Below are 10401 nucleotides of genomic sequence, written 5' to 3'. Positions count from 1 at the left end.
TCCCAAGTTACACCGCAAACTTCTTCCTTTATCTATATTTACACTCACTGGACATTGCCTCACATGCTTTGGGATTGGTTGGTCTCTGTAGGAACCAGTCCCTGTACAACATATTTTGGCCTGACACTGGCCGTGCACTACTTACAGGGCCGCCCGGGGGCGGGGGGGCAAGTGGGGCAATTTGCCCCAGGCCCCACAGGGGCCCCCACAATAATATAGTATTCTATAGTATTGCAACTTTTTTTTATGGAAGGGGCCCCCGAAATTGCTTTGCCCCAGGCCCCCTGAATCCTCTGGGTGGCCCTGTCTACTTACTCTTTACCTCACCTTATGTTCCAGGCATATCTTCTCCATTGTAAATGGTTCCCTCCCTGGATGTTCGCCTTTATCTTAGCTAGTGTAGACGTTCTGTTTTTAGCCCGCTCATCCATTTAACTCCCATTCCTGTCTCCCAAGAAATGAGGCCTCACCCATGTCAAGCCAGGCCTTCACCCTTACCAACCAACAGCTGGGACCAGCAATCATATGCAGCTAGAAATGGCAGAGTCCAGAATCAAACTGGTGCGTAGCTTGAGATCAACGTTCGGCATTCACATAAGTTTACTCTCAGGCAGGCTTAGCATTCATCCCAGAAACCCCTAGCGAAGGAATTGCCGGAGTGATCTTGAGAAGAAATCATACACGTGTACCATCAATGTAAAGTTTAAATGATTATTCAGTTTTCATGATCGTAGCCCCTGGGAGGGGGGACCCCGTTGTGCTAGGACCGTGTTGTACAAACCCAGAGCACACAGAATCCCTGCCCCCATGGGTTTACAATCTCGCTATAAAGCCGGATTTTCCAGTGGTAAGAAGTACATTTATTTCGTTTGAAATAAGAACTCAACATAGGGGTGTCTAAAATATTTATGTTGATGGACCTGCTTTGCTACACTGATCTAAAAAAAGAAAAGTTACAATGTGAAGTGACTGAGTGGTTATTACAAGTCTTGACACAAGCAAGCCAGAATACACCACGCTGGGACTACTCGGGGATGTACGGTTTATGCAGCCTGTGCGTCCTGGGCAGCAAAATATTCTATTTGGTTCCTATCCCATGCCCATCCCCCTGGCATCTGAGCATCTTCCAGGAATGCGTTTGGTGCCATGACGAGCGTCAGCCGAATGGACTGCGGCCTTGGAGTAATTTAGCGTGATTAGCCATTAGCTGGATGGCCCTTCGCCCCTGTTAGTTACTGTTTCCGTAATAATGCTGCTGTTGCAGTAGCTAGATGGTCATGAAGCTTCTGAACAGGCCCGCGGAGGTGACGCTGTGCTCAGCCAAGGACTAGGTCTAATGCCTGCCCAGTGCAAGGTCCCTGGATGGTAGCACATCTGAATTGACATGGGAAGGGGCAAACAGCCAGGTACTGGCAGCTTATACTCTTTCTGCATATGTCTATCAGGGATGGTCTAGACAGTATTTGGTCCTGCCATGCGGGCAGGGGACTGGACTCGATGACCTCTCGAGGTCCCGTCCAGCCCTAGAATCTATGAATCTATATTTCATATGTAGGTGGGAGCCCGAGCTGCTGAGGCGCAAGCAGACAGAACCAGCAAGAGAGTGAGGCGCCCATGAAGACATATCGCTGGGTTTAAATCTCTCCTCAGCGAGGTGTCCTGGTTAAGCACTTCTGGATGAAGTAGAACGTTCTCCATATCAGTGGTGCACCATGTAGCGAACAGGGCTGGTGCTTTGTGGGAAGGGTGTGGTCTGCAGCCCGGGGTGAATTCCCACCTCTGCTACAAACCACGGGCAAGTCACAATCTCTCAGTGCCTCAGTTCCCCGGACGTAAAACACTGACAATAATACTCCTCCTCTCCATTGCTCAGATTGCAAGCTCCTTGGGGCAGGGAGTGTCTCTCACTATGTGAACGTACTGCACCTAGCACAAGACAGTCCTCATCTTGGTTGGGTACTCTAGGTGCCACTGGAATACAAACTGCTATTCAAATGTGGGTCATTGCAGATCCTGGCTATGATTCATCTCAGGAACCTGCTCTATCTATTGTCAGCCCCCTGAGGCATCAGTTTCCCGCTCCAGATGCATAATTTCTGTTGCTAATCATCTCATTTCGTGCAGCTTTTCCTGCCCTTTGTCATGCTGTAGCATTTTGAATGCTATTACACACTGCCTCGGTTTCCCCTGTCATTGCCTCCCTCCCTCAGAAACTGTTCCTTTCCTCCCTCACAGATTGTGGGTCTCTCTGCCTGTTGTAACTGGACAGCTACCCTGAAGACACGTTCACATGATGCAGTGTTTTACCTGGAAAGGGTTTTGTCTGCTTTAATTTCCCTCTGATTGCCGTGTGTCTTACATGTAATGCTTGCTGAGAGATTTGCAGGTTAGACAGTGGAAAGGCCCCCAAGCCCCAGACAGTTTCCCTCCTTATCTTTGTTTAGTACTGGAGAGTTGCGGTTATTTTGTATTTACTGGAGACAGACCCAATCCAGGAAGCCTGGATCCAGATCTGCACCGACAAGACGGACTTGTGGTTACTGCATTGGACTGGACCTCAGGCAATCTGGCTTCAGTTTACCAGCTCTGCCACAGGCTGTCTGGGTGACCTTGGGCAAGTCATTTAATCAGAAAACTGGGGATAGTGCTCCTTTTGGTTTGTCTAGTGAGAGCGCATTGGGGCAGGAACTCTCTCTTACCATATGTACGTACAGCTCCCAGCACAAAGAAGTCCCCTAAATTGGTCAAACACTGAAAAAATTGAGAAAAATCTAAAGATTAGTGACATTTTTTCATTTTTGGAAAAAGAACCATTTTTATTCAAATCATAAAGTCATTACCAAGCTGTTGACCAGCTGTACTGACAGCCGTTACAGCAGTACCCCGGTGTCTCTCCGGCATGCCTCAAGCACTGTCTTAAAGTTCTTTGTTGAACTGAGGCCTTAAACAGAGCAGAGGTCTCCTTTATGTACAACCAGCCTCTCAGTCCACAAGGCGTGTGTTGGGCAGAAAAAATGAATTAAAGACCATATCTCACTGTCCAACACCCCAAAGGGAAAGCCTCTCAGCTGGGTTAGGGGACGAGGCCTGTCATGAAACCTGAAGTTTTATACAGTTTGAAGCCACAAAGCACCATTGGATCACGTAATCTAACCTAGAAGGAGATGAATTTACCCTAGGGTGTGTTCTGGACTAAACCCCATCCTTCCAGCTAGAATTTGGGAGATTCTTTTAGTTGAAACAGCCGAACAAAAGTATGCCCAAGTGTCTGATGCAAGTGAACTCTACCAACGCTGGCGCTTGATCCGGCAAGGTACCAAGTATTCTGGCTCTGATCCTGTACAGCACTTAAACACATGCTTAAATTTAATCATCAGCTTAACATTAACCACCTCCTTAAGTGCCTTGCTGGGGTGGGTCGGCAGTGCTCTACATGGTGCAGGTTGGGCCTATGGAGCAGTTGACTGTTGATTAACGACACCCCTTTTAATGACAACTGATTATTCCTCCTTGCCTTGAGGGTGGGCTGCCCTAAATTGTTGTAGGAGCTGGATTAGAATTAATGTATGATTTGATTTCATCCTGTTAGCCACCCTTTTTGAATAGCAAAAAGAAATGACCCTCTGGGATTATGAGATTCTGTTTTCCCATATGCATTACAAATTGGGCCCTCTTTAACTCTTTTTTAAGATTTAATTAGTAAGAGACAGGATTCTCTATTGTGTCTATGTTAAGTAGATTAGAGGAACATTGAAGGCCTGGGTCTCAATGTAAATTGTCTTGGTTATTGATTGTAAAATTTAGCAAGGTTCAATACCTTTTTGCTCGATATAAAATACTCCTGTTTGTATTCTCAATCTGTTTGTGTGAATGAAGAATGTATGCATCAGGAAAAGATAAGGTGTGAAGGCCATTGTTGTAGCCAGAGTCATGGAAGAAGTAAAGAGTCTTAAAGAACATCAAAGAATCATCACCGTGCATCCATAATGAAGGGCAGATTGACGACCCTGAAGTGAAGGCTGGCACTCCTAAGGACAATTGATTAAATCGGAACAAAGGACAGGATGACCCTCTCGAGGTGAATTGGAATGTTTACACCAATTAAGAAGTAACCGGTCACAAACTGACACAGCAAAATCCATAGGCTTCAACAGAGAAAAAAACCAGTAAGAACAGGGTGATTGGAGATGGGACTTTGGGTTTGCCACACTCCAGGAGCATCGGATCGCGACCGATAGAGCCCCGCTCCCCTCTGCGACCAATCTGGCTGGCCACTAGATTGATCCAGACTCTGGACTGCCACTGGTAACTATAAACATCACTGCAGGACTATGTGTGTATGTGTCTGTGTCTAAAAAGCATATGCTAACTATTGTGGTAATTTCTCTCTCTCCGTATTTACAATAAATGTGGCGTTTTGCCTTGCCCACCTTATAAGATCCTGTTGGTATTATTTTATTAGTGTAACACTGTGTGGCTGCAAGATGGGGCTGTTATCTGTTAGTACCCCCTTGTGGCCAGAGGGGAAGCTGCCCTACCTGACTCCATCCTCCGTATGCCACCACGCCCAGTTCTGTTGGTCAAGTCCTTGTTACGAGCCACCCTTCTGGCCAGGTCCTTAGTAGTCTCTGTCCCTTGCAGGCTAACAGGGAGGTGTGGCTCTAGGGCCGTGGTTCTCAACCTGTGGCCCGTGGGCCGCTTGCCGCCCAATCAGAACAGAGCCGTGGCCCACGTGACATGGTCAGGGCCATACAGGTTGTATTGGATGCAGCCCACATAACATATTGTGGGCCATATATGTGGCCCACAATGGTAAATAGGTTGAGAACCGCTGTTCTAGGGGATTAGACAGCCTTCAGTCTAGAAGGTTTAGAGCCTCTCTACACGCCTCGGCTGGGGTTTAGGGGAACCCAGGCCCACCCACACCACTGGGTTCCAACTTGTTTGGAACAGTACCTAGCCTGAGTTACCTCCTGCCGCTCCTCCTCCGAAGGCTTCCCCAGCCGCATGTGCTGCTCCTCCCTCTTGGGAGCAGTGGCTGGGCAGGCAGCTTCTCCCCTAGCCTGCTGGAGGGACCCTTTCTCCTCAGGCCCTCCCCTCTGACTGCCGTCCTTACGCTCTTATCATGCTCAGGTGCTTCCCTGCCTCATGGGCTGCCTCCCCCTTGCTCCATGAGTTAACTTCTCCCAGGTGAACCGGAACGGCCTCTGACTGTGCCCAGCGGTTCTAGCTGTGGGTGTCACACGGGGATAATAAGTGCGGATGGTCAGACACCCAGGCAGCAGATAGCTAGGGCTGGAGGGGGATTAGCCCCCCTCTCAAATCTGAGCCACCCCAGTGCCAGAGCACAGCCCAGCTCAGCAGGCATAGCCCCACCTCAGATGGTGCCCGGACATGGTGCTGAGCTGCCCGGCGGCAGGACAAGCAGGCAGAGACCCTGGAGCCCAGGGTGTGGGGTGAGACTGTGTCCACAGAGGCCCTGGCATGGTGCTGCAGGCAGAATCTGCCCCCGTGAGCTAGCCCTGTCCCTGGTGTGCAGGCTGAGTGCCTGTGAGGGGAGCTGGGGCTGGTGCCAGTGTGAGAGGGAGGAGCGGGGATAGGGGTGCAGAGCAGGGAGCTAGCTGCAGCTACTGGCACTGCCGCACAGCTCCCTGAACTCCCCTATGCCCTCCCCCCAGACCCCTACCCAAATCCCCCCTAATAGATCCTCAAATCATCCCCCTCCCACAGCCTCCCACCCACCCCCTGCCATAAACGGCCTAACAACCATCTGCCACAGCCTCCAACCTGCCCCCTCACAGACCCTGCTTAAACCCCCCACCCACCTGCGAATAAACTCAAACCCTCCTACTGCCATGGCCCCCTGCCCATCCCCCTCCTCCACCATACCAACCCCATTTCCTCAAATAAACCCACCCCTTGTGACACCCCCCCAAAACACCCCTGTGAAACACCCCCTACCCAACCCCTCCCTCCACTCCCCAAAGCCCCACATCCCCACCCAAAACCTTCCCCTGCCCCTGCTCCCCATTCCCCAGTAAACCCACCTCTTAAAAGCTCCCCCATCCCTCACCGGCCCCAAACCACTTCCCTCCCTCCAACCTTCTGCCTCAGCATGGTCCCCTCCCCCCACCGCTGCACCCCTTATTCCCCTCAGGGCCCTTCTGCTGTCCCCAGCATCCAAGTCCATTCCGTCTGAATAGATCAGCACAAATGTCCCCAACTCCTGGCCGCACCAACCCCCCCTTCCTTCTTCAATTGCTCCACCCCATATATAGCTTGCCCAGGAACCCCCCATAGGACCCCTCACTCCTTTAGGCCTGGCATCAGCCCTGGAGTGTTACACGGGGCTGGTGACGTTTTCCCTCCTCTCATTGTCTTCTTGGGGTGATCAGATGGCTAGACACCCTCCCCCCCTCAGGGGAACCTGCTACAGCAAATCGATGAGCGGGGAGAGCCAAAGGGCCGGAGTGGGACCCTGCGGGACAGAAGCCGCCATTGCGGGCTGAGTGTGGGGCAGGCTTGTGCTCCATTCCTCACCTGAGGCCTGCCCTCTGCACCGGCCCAGGGTAGAGACAGTGACCCCACACGCACACTGGAGAGCAGGGCCTGTCAGTTTTACTCAGCCCCCCTGCAAAGAGCATTTTCCACCGCCGCTTCTGGTCGGACGTCTAACAAGCCTCTTGCCTGCACAGGTCTGGGAACCCAAGTCCCTTCTCTTTCCCCTCCCAAGGCCAGCTAGCCGGCAGCACTGGCTTCCCTTCTGCTGGAGGAGATGGACGACGGGAGGGTAAAGCTTAAACTGTCAGCCTGAGAGTCAGTGGACTTCAGATTCGGGGATCCACCCTTGGCCTGAGCATTTCAGAACCTTCATCAGCACCCACCAGAAAGAAGGGGACCAAATGGATGCACGGTAACATTACAGACGGGTGGCTGGTTTGCAAGCCACCAAAATGTCCAAAGGGGCTGAGTGTGCTGGCGCAGGTTTGTGTTGCGTTACGCAGGGTCTTGTGGGGTGGATTGTGTAACCTTTACCCAAGCGAGGGAGTGCTTCCCAAAGTGAGTAAGCTCATTGCTGTCAGGTGGCCTGCTCAGATGAGTAAGAGCCCACCCACGGGTGCATAATCTAGCTCTCTGCAGGCCAGTACATAAAACAATACAACCCAGAAGGAAATAACCCCCAGTAAAAGGAAGGCAGGTGAAAGCTGTAATGTGAATACAAAAGATCGCCAGAGGCACTCCAGAGAACAAACCGAATTTTCCATTAACCCGCCAGCGTACACAGGGCTGAATTTCAAATGGCTTTTCTGGTGTCGCACTCAAACTTTATTACCTGACTTCTATTTGCTGTCTTGAGAGATCTTATCTGTAACTGCTTTTAAATTGACATGTGACTTCAGAGAACAAGCCTTCCAGTGTTCAGTCCCTGGAAAAGCCCCCCGCCGCCGCACACGCGCGTACACCCACCTCTGTGTTGTTCAGAAGTTCCGTTTGAGCGGATGAGATCAGCGTTTCGGCCCCAATTCAGGCAGCCCGTCCCTATTCAGGGCAGCGCTTGAGAACATGCTTGTCTTTAAGTGCACGTTTACGTTCCATTGAGGTCAACTTGAAATTTAGGAGCGGTGTCCCTCATTGAAGCCATTGGAACCTGAGCCTGGTTTTGGGGGCTGTCCTGAATAGGAAAGGAATTAAGCCTGCACTCAGATGGCTTTCTGAATTGGGGCCATCATCTCTGGCTCTTTCAAGGCGTGTTTCTAGAAATGGGGCCCCGATCCCTTCATGGGGCCCTTCAGGGCTACTGCAACAAATAATAATGTCAGATTACCTTCGCATCTCTGTAGTGTATTCGATATGGGTCCTATCCTGACTGGTGCTGAATAACCACAGTGTACCCAGGAGTCCGGGAACTGCAGCTACTCAGCCCCCTTGAGGCGTGAGTGCTTTACACAAAGTAAATAATCCAGTCCCTGCGGGGTATGTTCACTTCTCAGTGCACCAGGGTAACACCTGTTAGTGCCGGTAGGAGTGCCACAGGCTTCAAGCATCGGTTATACCGAAGCCCATTTGAAAGGCAATTTGGGGTTCTGGATGGCTCAGGGGATTGTTAATGGTCTATGTGGTCTTTCACCTCTAGGTCACCTGCTTGAGGCCAGGCCAGGCCAGGACTTGTTACCATAAGAAAGGTGTTTGATGCCCTATGTGGAATGGGTTCGTTGACTGCTGTCCACATCACAGTGAGTTGCCGCTGCTCTGGCTAATGGGCATCCTTGATGCCAGTCTCATTCTGGAGGTGAACCCCTGGGGAAGGTATGTAGGTTGCTCTTCCCGCGTGAGGTCTGGGCTCTGCATGGTGAGGGGGAAGCACACCCGTGGAACCCCGTGGAGGAATCTCGCACTGCTGCCACCTCTAGTACTATACCTGTTGTGTGGACTAGGGGAAAGGCAAATCTTCCCAGTGGCATTACGGCCCAGAGTCAGCAAAGCACTCGAGACATGCCTAGCTGTAAACGTGAGAAATCCCATCCACATTGAACAAGGCACCAAAGTACGTGCTTAAGTCAAGGCCTTGAAGTTAAGCAGGCACTTAAATACATTGGTGCTCTGGGGCTTAATTTCTCACAGTGGTTTTATTATTTGCATTGTGGTCGTGCCTGGAGACCCCAGTCCAGGATCAAGGCCCTCTTGGGCTGGGCACCCTACACATGTGTGATAAGACAGTCCCTGCTTTACAATCTGAGCATATGGTACGACAAATCGGGGGGCCCGGGGAGGACGATCATGTGATCACGATTGGGGAATAAGCACCAGTCTCAGCTTACGACAATGTGGTGCTTGGTGGCAGCTCCTCCCGTGCATAAGGGGCAGCATGGGAGAAAGCCCAAAGAGACTTGATGGATGGGTGCTAACGGCTAGTGCCGCTGGCACAGAAGAAGCAGCATCTGGCTGCAAGTTAGAGTTGACAGGCAGTGAAGCCAAGCCAGGGAGAGCCCTAAAAGTAAAGGCAAGAAATTTGTGTCTGTGATGAAGGAGGAGCCAGTGGAAGGATGCAATGAGGGGGGATTAATTGGAAGATAACATCAATATCTGATTGGTTCATTGTGTCCCCATCACACAACTGCCATATCCTTTTGCGCGGTGTGATACGAGCAGCTCAGGGAGATGCTGCAGGTTAGGAGCTAGGCGTGTTGGCAGAGTTCTGTGAAAGGCGCTTGCATAATGCGTTCCTGCACTAGTGCTGCCTCAGGTCTATACGTTTGTCCTGGATTTTCATGATCTCTAATGCCCCAGCTCAGCAAGCTACCAGAGCACCTACCCAACTTTCACCACTCTTATCTGGTCTCGCTGGTGTTTCCAGGTTTTGATGGAGAACTTTGTGGAAGTCACGGAGATTTGTCTCATGAGCTCTCCTACTTTAACCCAAAGGCCAGGAGAGTTTAACTTTTGTTTTAAAAAAAAAAATCACTTCTCCCCAGCGATGATGAGACATTGGCGTTAGCAAAAACAAAGTTTTCAACTATCTGACTTTAAAATCCCTTTCCCTGTCACTGTTCAGCTTTCAGTCTCTAACTTCCCTAGCTCTCCAGTCACCATAGAGTCCCCCAGAGCAGACAAGATCTGGATTTATGATGCTAAAAAAAACACAAGTTTTTTTGCACAGAAACACTTCAGGTTTTCTCTTTATATCATACAGAAGGAAAATGAGCACAAAGCCCATTTTATTTCCCTGTGCAGGCCACCTTCAAATACCTTTCCTAGTGTTTTGCAGGCAACAGCAAAACATTCTGTTTGGTGAAATGTTCCATTTTTACACCATACCTGTTTGCCAAATCCAGCTACACCTCTACCCCGATATAACGCTGTCCTCGGGAGCCAAAAAATCTTACCGTGTTATAGGTGAAAACGCATTATATCGAACTTGCTTTGATCCGCCGGAGTGTGCAGCCCCGCCCCCCCGGAGCACTGCTTTACCGCGTTATATCCGAATTCGTGTTATATCGGGTCGCATTATATTGGAGTAGAGGTGTATTTGCACACCACATGGAGTTCCATATTCTGGTCTTTACAGAGTAATTGCTCCAGCTTATACACTACACACACGTTTTTGTCCACTCATTTAAAAAAAACCACAACACCCCAGCTTTTGGTGTGCGCAATAAAATATACCCCTCCACCCCAATGGCCCTGTTATGTGCACATGGGATCCTGGTGATGGTATGTGGATGAAGGATGTGCTCGTATACACCGTGTTTGTCAGCTGCTTGATCACATACAGTTCTGAAAAATCTGGCCCTGTGCTCACTAGAGGGAGTGTAACTGTCCTGTGATCTAAATGCCTAACTCTTGGGTACCTGCCCATCCCTTTGAGGATGGCCCAATAGCTAGGGGACCAACCAGGGACTC

This window comes from Terrapene carolina, unplaced genomic scaffold (genome assembly GCF_002925995.2).
Source record: "Terrapene carolina triunguis isolate 2854851 unplaced genomic scaffold, T_m_triunguis-2.0 Scaffold130, whole genome shotgun sequence".
NCBI classification, from domain to species: Eukaryota; Metazoa; Chordata; order Testudines; family Emydidae; genus Terrapene; species Terrapene triunguis.
This window is presented reverse-complemented; position numbering follows the sequence as displayed.